The following is a 16,075-nucleotide window of genomic DNA, read 5'->3' as shown; positions in this document are numbered from 1 at the left end:
GTTTAGATGTTCGAGTATGGGGTGTTTTAAGTTCGGATAAGCCTCAAGTATTCGATACAAGTGAAAATAGTTAAGCTAACTTAAAACAAACCTAAAAATCAAACAAGTTAGGGTGACATAAGATTGGTATTTGCATGATGCTCTGAAAACAGTCAGGATACCTAAGTTACTCTAGCTATATGACGATAATCCTCTATTTATGAAATATCCGAATATTATATGATCAAGTACGCATCCGATGCATGTAAAATTTTGAATCGTACCCAACACTCGAGAGTCCGTATCTATGGGTTTAGGATGTGAGATTTCGATACACGTAATATTCTGGTCCTCACCCCGAAAACTATCAGGTAGGCAGGATAGACGAGGGAGATAAGTTCCGACGCACGTAAAATTTTGGCTCTTACCCTGAGACTGCTACGTCTCAAGATAGGCTAGTGTGTTGTTCGAGATGCACGTAAAATTCCTCTGACCACATTGCTAGTCTTATCTCGTGTTTGTTATGTTTATCTATGCATATTCATGATTTTATGTATGGTAATGCTCATGTAATGAATGCATTTAATATGGTAAATGTATTGTGTGTCGTGGGGCTTGCGAGCTCAACGTTCGGTATATGTTTCCGTTCGTAGGTTTCGGGTTTCGTGGGTATAATGGAGAATGACATCATCAAAGGAGTCTAAGTGGAGTACTAGAGTACAATGATGATGACTTAGTGGGGCTTATAGAATTCATGATTAAAAATGAGTCATCTTGTAACGTTTTAAGTAATTATTTTATTTATTTTATTTAACCGAGTTTCTAAATTAGAGGCCCCATTTTTGTAAATTGTTATGATTTCATACTTTATATAAATATTTTGAAGTGAGTAAGGTTTAAACAAAAAGTTTTTGTAAATGGTATCAAAGCTAGAGTTTAGTACGTTCTAGGTTAATCTAGTTGAGTCCTACATGCCCTCAAAGTTGCAAAGTGTACTCGCAGACTGAGACTCTGATATCATTCGTCCATCACTGATTGGTAAGTTAATATGATAGTATTGACTAATAAATGAGTAACATAGATAAATCTATAAAATAAAATATGTTGAGGTGACTAATTTGGGGTTAATAAACCTAGTGAGATAGAAAAGGGTTCGAGTAAGGAACCTAGTCTCTCATGGTAAATATAACTAAGAAAGTACTTTGTGAATCTATGAATAAAAATACTCAGATAAAAGTGTAGAAAGTGTTACAAAAAAAGAAGTTTGTACCTCAGCAATAGATATGTGTGGAAGGATGATCTCATGATGATGATGAGTGATTCATTAAAATAATAGTCTACTAGACTATCACCTTTTCATCAGCTTTATATACGTAAGTGAGATTAAGTTCTCCTTCGATCATGTCTAGAAAAATCAGAGTGTGCAGCGAAAATGATTATACTCGTGCCAATATTTCTATTAGAAGTTAAGATTCTCTTAGAACTTCGTTTTTGTGAATCTTATTCAACTAACTAAACCATTGTGGGGAAAAGGTATATGTTATTCCTTTAAGTCAATGACCTGTGAGGAGAAAATTTCATAAAACTTGTATGTCATCAAAAGAAATCTTTTGTTTGATTTTTTATAGGCAGTAGGTCCTTAATTATATCTTAGAGGAGGATCCTTATGATAGATGTCTCCATAATCTTCCTGAATTCTATTTCTTATTATGATCGTGCTATTTCGTCGGTTAATTCCATCAATGGTGTTCTTATGTGTTCGATTTAAATCTAAAACAATCAAGTAAACCATTTCGTTAATGAAACAGTCTCCTCAATTTTGAAGATTATCTACTTGTGATCTTTGGTATTCATATGTAGACGAATAAATCTTTTCCTTGCTTTGATAAGCAAGTATCTTTTTAGCCTTTCTAAATAAATACTTTGAAGGTCCTAATAATAGTCCTCCGTTGGATGTCCTATAAAGGTAAGTGGTCGTATTAATTCTAAAATAATCACATTCAGCTCTAAGAAGAGTCGTTAATGTGATAATCTATATGTTTGTTAATAAGAGTTTTGTTATTGTGGTAACTCGTATGTCAGCTACTAAGGGATTCATTTTCCAACATATAAATTTGTTATAAAAAAATCAGACATGTGTGTTTGGATCTCTACAAATTGTGCACCATAAAATTTCTCATAACTTGTTGAATTCACTCAGATTCAAGTTTCCTTGACCTTGATTAATCCCTTCTCGTGAATCCTAAAATGGTATTCCTTGATCAGTTCTCGATGGAGTCTGATAATCAAGCTAGACCTTAAAGTATGTCTCATATTCTTGAAACAACCCAGAGGGTGGAAACTTATATTTGTGAATTCCTCAGATCCTTCGGGTGCTTCATTGACTTTCTTTTGTTAAGTCTCAATTGTTCTATTTCATTATGATGATTCAATCAACTCTAATTTTTAACAAGTTATTATAAATTTCTCTTTGAGTTCTATTAGAGAAAACAAAATACTTGTAAGCTTCATTTTTATTCCATGTTACGCTTTATACAATTTGGGTATGGTAAAACTCCCTCGACCGTATTGGTCTCTACCTTGTTGTTAGAATTTTGTTTAGCTTTTGTTTGATGCTACATTCAATTGTATTATCCTTATTTCCTCTAGGATGTATTTATTCGAGCCTTAGTATCGTGAAACATGTTTAAGGAATATTTATAAATCAAGGACATCATATGTCTCAATTCAATAAATTTTGACCAATATCTCTAAATCTCCCGTGAGTTTGCAATTTCATGGTGTAAGAAAAAATTATTAATGTCATCTTACTCTGTCATCGTATTTCTTTGGTGATGGTGATCTACTAAGTATTCAGAAATATTTCACTTAAGTGCATATTCCTAGGAAGATTACTCTTTTGTTGGGAAGATCTCATTGCAGAAATTTGGTTGACTAAGAATTTATGAGTTCATTGTGGTAGAATAACTTTCAAACCTTTAGAAGTGTTGGGATCCGTTGTGATGAGTTCCGAATGCATCGGGATGCGTTTAATAAAGTCCACTTTGAAGACTCGAGAAGTAAACATTGTGCGGCTTGGATGTCTATGCTAGTATTCCCATTGAGGAAATTTCGACGAATAATAATTTTCTCTTTGGGAGGAGACTGGTCTTGTAGTTTTGTGTCGACCCAAGAATTTATTTAATAGATTTATTATAGCATGGAGGTCCGTGAGTTTTTTGCTAATCAAGATGCTGAACATATTCTTCAAACTCTAATAACACATTGCTTTACTGATTTTATAGTGTGAGGGAACCCATGATTCGGGTATGTATTTTGTTCGCTCCGTTCACTGGTGGCTCTAGCGACCAACTCACACAATTGAAACGATATCTTTTCTCTAGAAGACTGTCGCAAAGATAAGAATTCTTCCTAAGGTACATATCTTTTCTTGGAGATTGGTGTGAGAGGCACTACCGATCGGTAGTAAAATGCAAGTGGTTGGACTAGGTGATGAGATTTTTCCTTTATATAAGATAGATATTGAGACCATAGTCCATGTGCTTCGGGATTGTTCCTTTGTGAATAAAGTTTTCAGGGTTGCAGGTCTATCAGGTACGTTCCTTAATTCCATTACTACTTCTCATTTATTATGGTTGGAATTAGATGTTGCTATGCTTGGACTTGATGAGTTTGCATGCTTTCTAGCTTTATTATGGGATGGAAGGAATTCCTTGGTGCATGATGGTCATTTACAACCTACTTGGGTCATTGCTGCCAATGTAAAGGTGCTGAATTCTGATTTTCTCAAGGCCCAGCAGATACCCTATTCCAATGTGCCACAGGTTTATCCTCCAAACCATTGGAGGTCACCGACTGGATAGACTATAAATGTAAAAGCGGATGGTCCTTTCTATCTGATAACTAAGATTACAACCGTAGGTGTTGTTGCTCGTGATGCCTCTGATTTTGTCCTTGGTGACCTAGCTACTACGTCAGGTGGTATTTATAAGCTAGGTTTAACCAAGCTTCATAGTCTTGCTGCAGCTATTAATCTGGTTTTGGAGGGATGACATGCCATCATTATTGAGATGGATTCCACCATTGTAGTCAATCTGTACAACAATGCGAGTGGTACAAATTCTACAATTGGTATGCATATGCAACCTATATGTGGCAATGTAATGGTTTTAATAGTTGTTTTGTAACATATGTTTTGTAGGGAAGCAAATAAGGTTGCTCGTACGTTAGCTAAACGAGCCCTCGATAATAATACTTACTTTTTCTTTGAGGCCGAGTTTCTTGAGTTCATTGCAACTATTATAAAGAACGATTTGTTTCCGGATTGATTAATGGTGTTTGGAAACTCTTTTCCCCTTATAGGACCCTAACCTTTTGTTGGTAGAAGGATTTTTTTAATGAGGTCCGTCTTTCTTTCAAAAAATGTGTTTAAACTATATCATTTTTCTTATATAAGTATCTAAATTATTTTTTAGTCAATTTAAGTATCTAATGTTATAAATGTTATCATTTTAACTGACATAACTGTAACAATATTAAAAATTCTATTAAATGACACATTTCAAGTTATGGTAATTTTTTAAAATATTTAAAATAAAAAAGTTAATATATAACTTATTTTAAAAAAACCCAAAATATTTAGAAATCTTAAAAGACCTCAAAATTTTGAAAATCTTGATTCCAATCCTTATACTCATGCCGGCCACCATCGTTTGTTGCCATTTTTATCGATCGAACCTTCACCTGATGACATAGCCACGCGACGACACAATCACCGTCCCTAACCTTTGAAATCATTCTAGCCATCGTCACCCAATGTTAATATTGAATAAAAGGGATGAGGGACAAAGGGTGGGAGAGAGATGCAGAAAGGGAGGTAGACCAGAGGGAGGGGACAGGGGTAGGGATTTTTTTTAAAAAATTTTAAACTATAATAATTTATTTTAATTTGTTTAAATAAAATCTTTAAAATTATCAGAATATTACACATGTCATTTAACGAGATTTTTAATAATTGTTATGACCGAAACACTTAAAATGATAATGTTTATAACATTGATCACTTAAATTGATCGAAAAATTAAACCTAAAATCTATGAATAAAGGTTCATTGTAGATGTGGAAGTATACGTTAAAAATTTATAAAAAAAAAGATACTTGTTCAATTTTTGAATTGGAACATATAGGCTATAACCACCATCTCATATAGGAAAAACACCCTAAAAACGTAAAACGTGTAGTTCTGATTTATGCGTCTTTTGAAAAGTACTGTTGAAGAAAAAACGTTTTTACTACAAAATTTCATATCGAGTATTAATTAGAATAAATATTATTTTAATAATAAATTACATTTTCAGTATATTTCAGTAAAAATACTGCATAGTAGAAATGAAAGTCTCATCCTTTTGTGATTGATGAGACTCCTTATAATTACACGACGTTGGATCCTTCAACAGAGGTGCATGTTCTTGGCATCGGTAATTTTATTCGAAAATCATCTAAATAATTAAAAAATATCATTCCGACAATTTTTTAATATCTATAAAACTAACACTCTTTCTAAAATCAAGATAGAGACACGTTTGGAGGCAACTCACTTTATACATGTGGCGGGTGTTGAGAAAATAGACTCCTTGTAATCTAACAATCCCTTTAGATCACAACATTAACAAAAATATTGAAAAATAAAAGAGAGAAAAACACAATAATTTAACGTGAAAAACTCCCAAATGGAGAAAAACTACAGACGTTGTCAAAAGACAACCAAGAGAAAAAAATATTTACTATGTGGAAAATTATTACAACCACACTACAAAATATTTAACTCTCATACATGCCCAAAAGCTAAGATACACCCCAAGAGAATTTCCCTTTAAATTCTCTACTAGTATAGCTAATAACTTTCTAGTACACCACTGTATTTTGGTGATTGACATACATTTAACCAAAGGGAAATGTTATTTTTATAGGCTAAGAATTTTTCCATCCTTTATTAATTTCCAATGTGGGATTTGGCCAATTTTTGCCAAAAACTAACAAATCTTCACCTTGGCAAAAATTCCATATAATTCTTCACCATAAAAACAACAGCTACCTCAATAACACCATCAGCTATGATAGTCACAATTCTAAAAACAAGAATTGTCATACTCCACCATAAGAGTATACACACTTCGAATTCACTAACTCCAAGAATTTTTACCTCGACCAGTTCATGTCGAAAAACTGCTAATAAGTTATGGTGCAACTTCCAATGTTGACTTTCTAGGAAGTTCATTAGCCATCGACATCAATTCCACCACACACCTTGCATCAACTGTCAACCAATGCCCATGTGTAAATGTGGACATGCTACCTTTTCATACATCCTTTTCCATGGCAACTCAATTGGTAGCTATCATGCCATGAGGATATATCTTTCTTTACAAAGCAAATTCATCGTCTTCATTTTCAAAGACGACTACATTAGTAGCCTCACTTTTGGAGCCATTAGCTGAATTAGCTCCACCGTTTTTGCAATCCTTCTTTAGATGTCCAAGTTGCCCACATCCCCAGCAGATAATTTTCCTTTTGGAGCCTTTATAATTCTTCCTATTTCCACAAACCGATAATACTCCACTTTCAGAAGATTTGTTCTCTCCATTTTTCAGCCTTCTTTCTTCCGAAATCAGCTTACTTGTCACTTCTGAAAAATTCACATTCTCTTTCCCGTACATTAAAACGGTTTGCATGTGCTCATAGGAAGATGGAAGAGACCAAATAAGTCTCAATGCTTTATCTTCATCATCAATCTCCACTCCAATAGATTCCAGTTCAGAAACAATCACACTGAGTGCACTAAGGTGGTCAGAAAATTTTGTACCTTCTTCCATCTGCAATTTGTGAAATTTCTCCTTCAAATATAACCTATTTGAAAGACTTTTAGCTTGGTACATTTCCTCAAACTTTTCCCAAAGCTCCTTTGTTGATGACCATCTAGCAACATTAGCAAGAACATTTTTGGCTAGACAGAGATGAATCTGACTTGCTACTCTCATGTCTAACTCCTCCCATTCTTCTTCACTCATCTTGGATTTTCCGTTGTCTCCACTTCTGTCACTAGGTTTATCTGGTTCCTTTCCTTCGGACAAAGAAGCTGGCTTTCCCTTTAAGGCCTTATACAATCCAGACTGGATTACTAAATCCTTGACTTGTACTTGCCACAACCCAAAATTAATTTTCCCATCAAATTTCTCAATATCAAATCTGAAACTCATTTTTGCTCAACAATGCTACAGTGATCTCACACGTGAATAATGAGTGAACAATTGTGTCTACAAAATGCACAAAGAAAGTTTCCAGGAAAGATTGGGGGACACAAATGGTACCGCTTAAGTCCCAACCTCCTTAGGCGATTATAGCCTTTGTAACAAAACTTTCTTGGCTGCACTTACTTACACAATACCACACTAATAAACACAATAACGTATTTAAAGGACCTCCAGTTGGACCACAACAATTTCTAAAAAATCTTTTCTGATGTAGAAGATCGGACAAAGCCGCAACCACAGAGCATACTAAGAATTTTAAAGAAATTCCTACACCGCCTTAAAGTTTATCTTTTACCAAACCATTGGCTGCGATACCAATTGTTGGGAAAATAAACCCCTTGCAATCCAACAATCCCTTTAGATCACAACATTAACAAAAATACTTGAAAAATAAAAGAGAGAAAAGCACAATAATTTAACGTGGAAAACTACCAAATGGAGAAAAACCACAGGCGTTGTCAAAAGACAACCAAGAGAAAAAAATATTTACTATGTGGAAAATTATTACAACCACACTACAAAATATTTAACTCTCACACATGCCCAAAAGCTAAAGTACACCCCAAGAGAATTTCCCTTTAAATTCTCTACTAGTATAGCTAATAGCTTTCTAGTACACCACTTGTATTTTGGTGATTGACATACATTTAACGAAAGGGAAATGTTCTATTTATAGGCTAAGAATTTTTCCATCCTTTTTTAATTTCCAATGTGGGATTTGGCCAATTTTTGCCAAAAACTAACAGCGGGCACGCCTTTATTGAGGTGACATGACATATGGGAAGCACGTCTGCCATAAAGTATATTTAAAAAAAATACTTTAAAACAAATTAAATAAATAAAACTATAAAGATTAACATGTAATTTGATATAAATTAGATCATTGAGTTTAAAAGACTAATGAAATTAGTTTGTATAGGCATAGTGGAGTGCTTAAGTTATATTTACTAACAACGTGGATAGAGTTATTCTATTTTTTTCATGTAATCTTTAATTTTTAAATTTTACTTAATATATTAAATTAGAGTTTTTTATTTTTACTATTGAAATATAAATTAGTGTTCATATTAATTTAAATTTAATATCTTTTATATGTTAACATATTTAAATATTTATTTTTTTATTATGAGTTAAATTAGAGTTCATATTATTTAAATATTTTGTTAAGAAATATAAATAAGAGTTCATAATTTTTGTTAAGAAATATTATGAGTTAAATATTTAAATATCCTTTATGAGTCAAATGTCTATTATTTTATATAAATTTTTAAATATAATTTAATATATTAAGAGAGAAAATAAAAAAAATTATATACCTATTTATCAAAAATATATTAAAGTTTTAGACTTTTAATTTTAAATTAATGGATCCGTTACTCTTGTTCTAGGAAAAGAACGAAGCCGACTGATACGGCAAAAATCAGTGGTCACAGGGATGAAATAACGAGAATCAATTAAAAAATTTGAATTATAATATATTTAAAATGTTTTTTATTTAGTTTTTTTATTATCCTCCCAGTTCTAAGGTTTCGTGATGATGAATCGGGATTAATCCGAATCGCACACTTAATTTTGATGGGTGAATCACCTAATAGGGATTTTCTACATACACAAGGACTCGAACAAGAGACTTTACTAGAGCGATATCAAACTACTTACCATTTGAGTTAAAATATTTTTTATTAATAATATATTTTGTCGTTTCAAATTTCATAAGTAGCATGCTTAAAATTATAAAAAATGATCCCTTCTAGTGTTAAATTCTACATGCATCTCTGAGTAGTTGTACTGGTGAGTTGGAAGATGCTAAGGTACAATTTGATGTGTGCAAATGGTGAATGGGAAGAGGATTTTTGGTCAAACAATTTCGTTTGAAATGAATTAAAAGCATACTCAATCTAAGTCTTGCCCTTATCTACTGTAAACGTGTTGGAAGTTGGCTGCCAACAATATGATTGTGGTTGTTAGGCTGATTCTTTGTATACTAAATTGCGGCACTCCAAGCTGGGTTTGCTGGGATGGGTAGTTGTACCATAAATACTCTTTTTTTTATGGTTAGCATAAAGACTCTTAAAATATTATATAAGGGACATAAAATGTTTTTAACAGGGACAAAGCCTTTCTTTTTATACAACAGGTCATTGAAATGTTTTTTAGAGTACACATATATTAATTATACAAAATTTTCGTATGTGAATGTGACATAGACTAAATTTTAGGACAGAAAAAATTAATAAAAGAGATAATTAATAAATTATATGGTCTGTAAGTCGGTCAGTAGTTTATGCATATAAGAAGTGGAAAACACTTTACAGTCGAAGGCCTTGAGGACTTCCAATTTCACCTTATCCCAATGTCTCTTTCAGGGCTTGACTTTTGTCTCTCTTGTGGCGGGGTTGGATGGAGCTAAGCTAACTTAATGGGCTACAAAATATAATAAGGATAGATAGAGGGACAATTGGGATAGCTGTGCTCTTAAAATATTTCAAATTCCTTATTTTAGATATTTCATTTGTATTTTTATTGAAAATTTATTTTCGTTCCTAAAATCTTATAAGATCGTCTCTTCTTTGAAATTTATAAATTCGTCTTATAACATAAAAATTTATACCGTCCGTGGACTTATAATATCTTCGCACGGACTTATAATATCTTCGCGTATTAATGTTGTAATGGTAAGTGCTTTGAGTTCAGTGTGAAGGATTTATGGTATGCTGTTTAGCAGCTTTTGGTAAGATTTCAGGGTCTCAACGATTCAGCAAAGCTAGTCCTTTTAGAAACAAAATTCTCCGTCGACTAGACTGAAACAATTAAAATTTTGCCTTAGAAAATCAGAGTTTTCAGAGTAATAACTAATAAAGTGGGGCGATCATTTGTCATATTGCTGTCATACATTTAATAAACCTGATAAATACATGAATCTAATCTATATGTTGTTTGGTTTTGTCATTATATGTGATGATTATTGTTTAGAATTACAAACTTTATATAGACATGAAAACTATTAGTTAATCTCGATACTGTAGCATAAGAAATCAGATTATTCTTAGTTAAATTCTTCTTATTTTTGTTGTGTGTCTTGTGTTCTTACTCATTGAGATGTGCTAGGGGTGGAGATAAATAGAGTAACACGGGAAAGACATCAAGACAAAAGAGAGTTCTCATACTTGGTATGATTGTTAACAATATCTAACGCCTAGAGGGCTTATAGACCAAAAATATAGCTCCTAATCCTAAACTCGTTAGTGTTATTTCTTTTAAGGCATCACTTGAAGACATTTCATACAAAGATCACCTTCAAGACGTCTAGTCAGCCACTTTTCTTCATAGCATCAAACTGTTTTCTCTTACTCTTCTCCAATTTTTGAGCATAAGTTCTAATTCATTCATTGAGAATAATTAATCAGAGGAGAAAATTAAACCCTCTGGATAATTTTCGAGTCACTTTGATGACCTTCGAGCAATCCAGATTCAAACATCACCCATCAATCCAACCAACAATTGACTCCTCAATCTTAAAACCTTTATTATGACGTCAAACATAAGAACCTTACGCATGTTTCTTGGACTACAATGTTGAAGGTAAAAAGATTCTACAATACGACTATCGAAGGCATGCACTTTTTCTTTATTCAGAAGATAAAATAGCTCACAAGAATACATTCGATAATGATAGTAAAACATATAGAATATATTCGATATTTAACCCAAAATACAGAAACAATGACCAAAATGTAAGTTTCATAATCACCAAGGACAATGTCTAAAATCCACGAAGTATATATAATAACAGCCAGGTGACAATGATACAAGATTTACAAATGTGAGGCATGAAATGTAAACGATTAAATTACAACAAGTGATTAAAACGAAAATCCCAAAAACGCGAGGCCCCAATACATAATTTACCCACGCGCTGAACTTACACTCCCACCCCTATCCAAATGGCACCGTTTAGGACCTTGGATATAAGGCCACGATAGGTCTAAACTCGGCCAAACTCTCCATTTTCCTTTTTCCTCATATCTCTCCTCAAACCAGAGAGCAAAATGCTCTCACTTCTCTCCTCTCCCCTACCTCTCTCTCCATCGTGGAGATAAAAAAATGAAACCCCGGCCGCCGTAGTCGGTGGCGACGGCGTGGAAAACCAACCCTTGGCCTCCCCCCTCTCTTTTATCCTCTAAAATATACCCATTACTACCCTAAAACCAAAACCCCCTCCCTTTACAACCCTAAATCTAAGAAAGGAAGGTTTTTTTACCTTCTGTGATGGTTTCTTCAAACCCCGGTGAGGCCACGACCACAGATCTAAGGTGAGTTTTCGTTTTTTTCCTTATTTCTCTCTTTTTTCTTTAGTTAGTTCTTTGTTTTTTTTTCTCTCTTTCTTTCTGGGCTTTCTCTTTTTTTTCCTGGACTCTCTGTGTCTCTTCTAATCTCTCCCCTTTCTTTTTATCTTGCATGTGTGATGGATGCTGTTGTCGAGGATATAGGATATCATTATCCTATCTCCCTTGATTGACACAAATAGGATTTGTTTTCATTTTTTATTAGGGGTTTTTAGACTGATTGATATGTCTGCTTTGTACTGTTGATGTTGATTTCTCCTTCTATAAGTAGAAACAACGACGTCAGTAGGGAACAACTAGGCGACGGCAGTGGAGAGCAGCTAGGGTTTCAAACCCTATGCATCATTAGAACGTTGGATATGGATAAATTCAACGGCTAAAACAAGGCGGCAGCAGATGGGTCATACCAGAAACCCTAGCTTCAAGTGATTTGGATCGTTGGATGGGTCCAGATCCAAGGGCAATAGTTGAGCAGCACTGGAAATCTACCAGAAACCCTAATGTGCTTAGGGTTTCAGGTCGGATCTGGGCTTCTGGTTGTAGCTAGGTTGGGTCAAATATGGCTACGGGTCTTGTAATTGGGCTAAGTCTGATGGGTCCTGGGTTTTGCTGTTGGGTTGGGACTTGTAACTGTCTTGGGCTTCAGTATTGGGCCTACAAAATATAATGTATTGTTAAAATTATTATTATTATTATTAATTAATAAAACAAAATCCGAACAAAAACATGTGTCTATAATCTCTTCCTTAAAATTTATAAATTCGTCTTATAACATAAAATTTTATACCATCCATGGACTTATAATATCTTCGCGTATTAATGTTGTAATGGCAATTGCTTTGAGTTCAGTGTGAAGGATTTATGGTATGCTGTTTAGCAGCTTTTGGTAAGATTTCAGGGTCTCAACGATTCAACAAATCTAGTCCTTTTAGAAATAAAATTCTCCGTCGATTAGACTGAAACAATTAAAATTTTGCCTTAGAAAATCAAAGTTTTCAGAGTAATAACTAATAAAGTGGGGCGATCATTTGTCATATTGCTGTCATACATTGAATGAACCTGATAAACACATGAATCTAATCTATATGTTGTTTGGTTTTGTTATTATATGTGATGATTATTGTTTAGAATTAAAAACTTTATACAGACATGAAAATTCTTAGTTAATCTCGAAACTGTAGCATAAGAAATCAGATTATTCTGATTGCCTTTAGCCACTTGGCTGTTAAGCCTTTCATTTCTGGATTGAGATGTCCAAGGGGTGGAGATAAATAGAATAACACGGGAAAGACATCAAGACAAAAGAGAGTTCTCATACTTGGTATGATTGTTAACAATATCTAACGCCTAGAGGACTTATAGACCAAAAATATCGCTCATAATCCTAAACTCATTAGTGTTATTTCTTTTAAGGCATCACTTGAAGACATTTCATACAAAGATCACCTTCAAGACGTCTAGTCAGCCACTTTTCTTCATAGCATCAAACTGTTTTCTCTTACTCTTCTCCAATTTTGGAGCATAAGTTCTAGTTCATTCATTGAGAATAATTAATCAGGGAGAAAATTAAACCCTCTGGATAATTTTCGAGTCACTTTGATGACCTTCGAGCAATCCAGATTCAAACATCACCCATCAATCCAACCAACAATTGACTCCTCAATCTTAAAACCTTTATTGTGACGTTAAACATAAGAACCTTACGCATGTTTCTTGGACTACAATGTTGAAGGTAAAAAGATTCTACAATACGACTATCGAAGGCATCCACTTTTTCTTTATACAGAAGATAAAATAGCTCACAAGAATACACCACGAAGCTCTAATCAATTGAACCAGTGCTATTCTATATTGATCTAACACCTCACTCAAAGAGAAAGTGAAACCCAACTTATAAAATGAAAAGGATAAGGTAAAACCATGTCTGGTTTCCATCACTATCATCTTCATGGTTACTGATACAATGTGAATCAAGAGATTCTTAACATCGAGTTGGCAAGTTGTACATTCAAAAGTACTGTCATCCATTAATCGTCGATAGTTAGCCTCTATCATCTCCTCTCTTTTTCTCACTGCCTTCTTAAGGCTCATTTTCACCATCACAAAAGTAAATTCAAAACTCACAAACTATCCCGCAAAGAGAAAACACCAATACAAGAAGATTTACGACTGCCACTCTAAATCCTCCTTATATAACAGGACGAAGTGATAAGTCTCCAACATTCGGGATAATGCGTCATTACATAGCGCAAAACATTATGCATCACACATTTAAGCTACTGAGACGTTCAAGATATAGAAATGGCAATGTTTTTCCATAAACAACTTATTAAACGTGTGCAACGCTTCAAAGTCTTGGTTCAAGTCTCTTCATGTCATTCCCTCTATTAAGGGGGGAAAATATTGCACCCCCTTAAAAGACCCTCCACACATCAACTCTATACCAAAGGACCTCTGAAGTGCTTTGGAGCATCTTCGAAACTCCGACACCTAAGAACCTGCATAAAACATAAGGGAAACATATTCGGAGGAAAGATCTTGAAGATCTAAATATTTAAAACTACGACTTATTGATATGACTTACAACAGACCCATATAACCTCCCAAAACCAAATCCATTGTCACCTAAGCATATCTGTTTAGCCTGCTAAGCATATGAGTAGTCATTATGATCTTATGGCTATGCACTACGTAGACACTTGTTTTTGTCCGGGTCTACCAAAAATATTATTATATTAATATTATTATTTATTATTATTATTATTAATTATTTTGTTACATATTTTGTGTAGGCTCAAAAGAAGCCCATTACACCATCAACCCATATTACACTCAAACTCAATCCCGATTACAACTTAGACCTAACCCAACTGACCCATTGCAATGATCTGGATCCTGACCAGACCCGTGGACCTGAACCAACCCAACCCGAAGGGGGATCTGACCCGAGCCTATGTGATAACCCTAAACCCATTAGGTTTCCTCTCACCAACAACAGTAGCCACCGCCAACAGCATTTCCAACCTCCAGCCACGCGTGCACTGCACCGCCACACTTCTCAGTCGTCGAGCTGCTCAAGTCGATTGCTTCCCTCACCGTCGTCGACAAACCTGCACCAATAGTGACAACATCCATCAAACAGTGATCATCCAAGTCAGAAAATCAGAAAATATTATCCTAAATGTCTAGGATATTATTACCCTATTTGAGCACTCAAATCACCAACAATCACAGAGAGAAAACAAAAAAAGAGAGGGATTCGGGAACTAAATACGAACTTGAAATAAATTAATTGTATTTTGCTAATTATTAATTCATTTCATTTTAAGTCGAACATTGCAATGAATGTCTCTAAATAATAATTTTTTTTCATTTCATGCAAATTATCGATCTTCATTCTGCATTTTATATTCGATTCATTTTTTTAGTTAATCAATTTATTTTGTTGTATGTAAACATTGATTTTTTTATTTATTTGATTCGCATATTTATCTATGAGGGAATATTTTATACGGATAATAAATAGACGAGATAGCTTTTCCGATGGACGATTGCTAATCTCGAAGTTTCTTTTCAAGTTAAAGAATTTTCCCTAATTAAATAATTCGAGGCAAATTAATTAAATCTCAATAAACGGATCATAGGTTAACTTTATATTCGATTAATCATTTCCACCATTTACGACAACGTGTAAGTGATTCAGTACCAGTTTTTGGGCTTTGTGGTGTGCTTACTCTTCCCTACACGTTACCAACTCCCGAACCCTTTTAAATCGAATCTTTGTTAACGCAAACCAATTTTTTGTCTTAAAAACCATTTTTCCTTAAAATTGTTTTAAAAGACGTTTTTAGGTATTCGACCTACCTAACCCAAAGGTCAATGGAGACTCTTTTTCAATTTAATTCCAATTATTCCTAAATCACTAATTTTTCAAAATAAAAATGTAATAACTATTTTTAAAATAATATTTAATTGTTTTTTAAAAATGATTATTACAGCTTGGCGACTCTTCTGGGAAATTCTTTTTTAGAGAGTCAGGTTGTATGTCGCTTACACATTGTCGTCATGGTGGAAATTATGAATTTGAGTCTTTAGTTAACTTATGATCCATTTATTGAAGTTTTTAATTGATTTATTTTTAATTGTCATACTAACTTTTTAATTTTTGCTTTCAGCTCTGTCCGAGTTTTTTTTTCTTTCTTTCTTTTCCATTTTTGAGTCAAAGGTAGGTACGTTCCTCCTCACGCACATCACGTGCATTTGCATAACATGAGCTCTAGACATGAGCTTCGATCCAAATAAGTCGAGGTGAATGCTTTACTCTCGTAAGAATTTATTCTTCGTATGAGTTTTAGCAAATAACATACCTTATATCTTCGAATGGATTTATTCCTCGTATGGGTATAAGGCAGTGAATCCCCTCGAATTGAACTCGTTCTG

At 33.8% G+C, this 16,075-nt stretch overlaps 1 protein-coding gene across 1 annotated transcript in view; it reads left to right on the top strand.

The window, feature by feature from the left end:
* The window catches only part of LOC120177863 (fructose-bisphosphate aldolase 6, cytosolic-like), a 41,899-nt gene extending 32,320 nt beyond the window's left edge, over positions 1-9,579 (top strand). Inside the window, exon 6 of the transcript XR_005521478.1 lies at positions 9,568-9,579. The gene's annotated coding sequence lies outside the window, so the exon portion shown is untranslated. The remainder of the gene's footprint in view (positions 1-9,567) is intronic.
* The last annotated feature ends 6,496 nt before the right edge of the window (positions 9,580-16,075 follow it).

This window comes from Hibiscus syriacus, unplaced genomic scaffold (assembly GCF_006381635.1).
Source record: "Hibiscus syriacus cultivar Baekdansim isolate YM2019G1 unplaced genomic scaffold, ASM638163v2 tig00112339_pilon, whole genome shotgun sequence".
NCBI classification, from domain to species: Eukaryota; Viridiplantae; Streptophyta; class Magnoliopsida; order Malvales; family Malvaceae; genus Hibiscus; species Hibiscus syriacus.
The sequence above is the reverse complement of the archived record's forward strand: the minus strand, read 5'-3'. Positions and strand labels throughout refer to the sequence as shown.